We start from the raw sequence: 4,368 nt of genomic DNA, 5'->3' as shown, positions 1-4,368 counted from the left end.
TTAAAAGAAAAGTGAACGAAAAAAAAAACAAAGTGGAATGGATGATTGAAACGAGATGCACAGAAAGATTCATGTTCCTGCACACTACCTATTCTCTTTTGGTGACAATCTCCACCTTTTCCTCATTTGGTGACTCCCTCCCATGCACCAGTTACTGAGTTAGGCAGTGGTGTACAAAATAGAAAAAACTGGCATTTTGGGTGATTGAAAAGAAATAGATTTTTTTCCAAAAATGGGTGCCTTTGATCCGTTTATTACAAAAATCAGTTAATTTACTAATTAATTATATGGTAGAGTTAATTTCTTAATGATTTGACTAGTTTTTTTACAAAATTAGATTATTTTGATTTATTTATTATAAAGATGGATCAGTCTACTATCACAGATTTGATTTGATTAATGATATGATCTTTTTCTATCTTTTTTTAAACTTTTATAATAATTTCTAAAGTTATATATATATATATATATATATATAAATAATTTTTTAATAATTTGATTAAAAATATTTTAAATAAAATTTTATGATTGTAAATTTTATAATAAAATAAAGTAATAAAATTTAAAATATAAGTTTTAAAATATCAAAATTTTTATAAAATTTTATTTAAAATAATTTTAATCAAATTTTATTATTGTAAATTTTATAATAAAATGTAATAATAAAATCTAAAATATTAAGTTTTAAAATATCAAAATTTTAATAATTTTTTTACAATATTTTTAATCAAATTTTATAATAAAATGTAATAATAAAATTTAAAATACAAAGTTTTAAAATATCAAAATTTTAATAAAATTTTATTTAAAATATTTTTAATCAAATTATTAAAAATTTATTTTTTTAAAAATATATAAAATTTTAGAAATTATATAAAAGTTAAAAATAAATAGAAAAAAGTCAAATTATCGTTAAACTGATTTTGTTATGTAATTAATTAATAAACTGACCTATTTTTATAATAAAAAAGGAAAAATGACCTTTTTTGTAAAAAAAAAAAGAAGCAAAGAAATAAGGTGGCAGAAAACAATGGGAGGAACTAACCACCCCTTCCCATTTACGTAACCTAATGTTGAGGTATCAAGGACCTTCAGTTTTGAATCCTGAGGGATCCCTTGGTTAATATTCATGAGCTTTCTCAAAGGCCCCCGTAATTCTGTCACTCAGTGTTTGATCACATAAATCTTGTATGAAATGGTTGATGCCGCATGGTTGTTCGCCTACTGTTACTACTTCCCATTCTTCCATCATCATGCCTTCATGATTAACCACGTTGAGACCGACGCACACTACCCATACCCGAACCACATTTTTCTTCCTCCCGCTAAACCGGTAGACGCTAACTTTCCTCATAATCCTACAACTCAGACCCACATTTTTCATCTATCATCATTCTCCATAACCAACAAATACCATCACATAAAAACAACAGCTCCCTCTAGATTCTCTCCCCATTCACGCGCACACAAGCACTCATCCTTTCGCATTTCCAACTACACATTGTCGCCACCCATTCCCTCACCATCTTCCTCACCTCCCTTTTTCATCCATCTTTCATCTTCTTTCATTTTCTTCACCAAATAGAGGACTCGCTCACGCTTATCGCCTTATCACTCACATCTTCCACTTGCACAATAGAAAACAGAATACCAAAACAGTTTCCATCACTCCCAAGACTATTCCATCATCCAAGTAACAGAGAACAACCATCACCCAATCGAACAGATAAAGGGAAGAAAAATTCGTCGGCCGCATTGCTGGAGGCGTGTCAAAGTTCGATTGGAGAAGAGCGATTCCGGTTGAGGGCGCGACAGTAGGGCTCAGCGGCGTGGCTCCCAGACCTGGTGTGGCCGGCGCAAGAAGAAGAATGAGGGAGTTGGAGCGTCGTGGATGACGACGACGCTTCTGGTAGCAATGAGTGGAAGGAGTGTCTCGTGTTTGTGAGTAAAAATGAGATCAAAGGAGCACTCGGACGCGAAAGGGAATGAAAGAGAAACAGTGACGTTAACGCTGGCAGCTCCTTCGGCGGTGATCGGCATCGGCAACATTGGCCCTGGCCAGCCATGAGTGGGTGAGGATTGGTGTTGCTCACGCAGAGGAAGAAGAAACCCTTAAGGGATTTTTATGTTTTGATAGTTATTTTGGGGTTGGGCTTAAATTGGGTTATTTTGCTTTCCGTACCCCACTTTTAATATTCTCAACCTCTTGCCTATTGGGTCTTGGGTCTTGGGTCTAGCCTTGTTTTGTTTCCTACGCGCATCCCCATTTTAATATTTACACCTTCATCATTTGTATGTTTGTTTGTGTTTTCTTTTCCTATTCCTATTTACTCGTTACACCCGTATTATTTAAGTCCTGCACCCCTTTTGCCATTGGTTCTCGTCTACTTACTGTACCCTGCTTTTCACAATTCGCAGCCTCAATCTATTTTAATTTTATTTTCAGCCTTTACTCCTTGCATGCACCCTTCCATGCATCTTATCCCATTTTTCACCTTTGTTTTTTATTAAACCCCATCTTTTTTACACACATGTTATTTTTTTAAAAAAAGTTAAAAATATTTGAAAATTATAAAAAATTACCAAAATAGAAAAATTTTACAAAAATGAAAATTGTTTTCTTTTAGTGTTTATTCAGCCTTTACGTCGTGTGATACTAATTTTCAAATAATTTAAAAATATCAAAAAAGATATAAAATTTCAAAAATTAAAAACATCAACACTTTCTAACAAACAATTTTTCTAAGAACTACGTGAATCTTGATTTTCACTACGCGTAACGGACTTCCGGACCTAAAATCTAGTTCTTGTATAGCATGTCTTATTTTACTGTTTTCCATACTTTTTCTATAATAAACTATGGTGACAACTTCAAATCTCTTTTTAAGCTCGTCTCTTTTTTGTTCGTCGTCTAGTCGAGATTTTGGTTGTAATAGATGGCAACTCCACTAGAGATTCAAGCCATCCTTTTTCATGAGTTGCTCTACTTGCTTTTGTATTTCTTTAGTCTCTTGTGGATTACTCCTATAGGTTGGCATGTTATGAAGGATGTCCTTGGAATGAGATCCATATTATGTTCAATACATCTTTTAGGAGGTAAACCTTGAGGAATGTCTTTGGGAAATACATCTGCATTTTCCTTGAGAATGTGCTCCACACCTAAAGATAAAGAAACTTTTATAGAAGACAAATAAATATTGTTAGGCATAAGCATATATATGGGGTGTTTTGTCATTAACACTCTTTTTACCTCTTTTCTCTCAAAAAAGGACTTTTACCACTATTTGATTTTTCAACTTTACTCCCCTTTCTTGCCTTTTTTGGGTTTTCTCTCCCACTCTTATTTTCTCTCTTTCTTCTCTCTCTTTCTTTTCTCTCTCTTTCTTCTTTTCTCTCTCGCTCTCTCTTTACCCTCATTTTATTTGGTCCTCACAAACCTCTATAGTTGATAAAGGTGTTACGGGCACCTTTTGCCCTTTAAGCAAGAAAAAATACTTGTTGGATAGACCATAATGTCATCTTTCTATCATATTGTCAAGGCCTTCCTAATAACAATTGACTTGTTTCCATAGGAACCACATCACATACCACTTAATCTACATACTTACCTATAGAAAAAGTAATATCCACCTGCTTATCCAGCACCAACTCTCCATCCTCACTTAGCCATTGCAAAAGCATAAAGATAGGGTGTATAGATGTCTCCCAAACCAAGCTTTTCCACCAGCCTTTTACTTGCTACATTGGTACAACTCTTCCATCAATGAGATTGAGCTCACCTTTTCCATAATTTAACATCTAAAATAATAATATTTCTTCTTTGTGTCTCATCCTCCTCCTTGTTCATATTACCCAACAACCTCCTAACCATTAAGATCTCCCTCCAAAAGTGGACTTCGCATTAGGGGTGGCAATGTCGGTTGGCCCGGGCCCGTTTAGGCATGCCCCGCACTTAGCCTACAAAATGTGGACCAAGCTGGCCTGCCCGCATTTAAAATGTAGGTTAGAAAGTTTGGCCTACCTCGCTTAAGTGTGGGCCCCCAAGCCAGTCAGTTTTTTTTTTAAAAAAAAAATCTTATGAAAAAGCTTTCAATGTTCAACAAATTGGAAAACTTTAACAAGTTCACAAAATTAAGCAAAGATTCTGGGGAGTTGGATGATAAATGATAATCCAATATTTCATCATATTCATATTTGTACTTTCATACACGATGTATTCTTCAAATTTTAGCACATTGAAAATACATAATACTTGTCTTTCCACTCATACAACAATTTAGAACGTTCATGCAGAAATCTGGAAGAAAGTAACCAAAATACACAAGTGCAAGGTTTTTTTATACGGGTCACGGGTTAGCTCATTCGGGT

This window comes from Vigna unguiculata, unplaced genomic scaffold (assembly GCF_004118075.2).
Source record: "Vigna unguiculata cultivar IT97K-499-35 unplaced genomic scaffold, ASM411807v1 contig_458, whole genome shotgun sequence".
In the NCBI taxonomy this organism is placed as follows: Eukaryota; Viridiplantae; Streptophyta; class Magnoliopsida; order Fabales; family Fabaceae; genus Vigna; species Vigna unguiculata.
Note: the sequence above shows the minus strand (reverse complement) of the source record.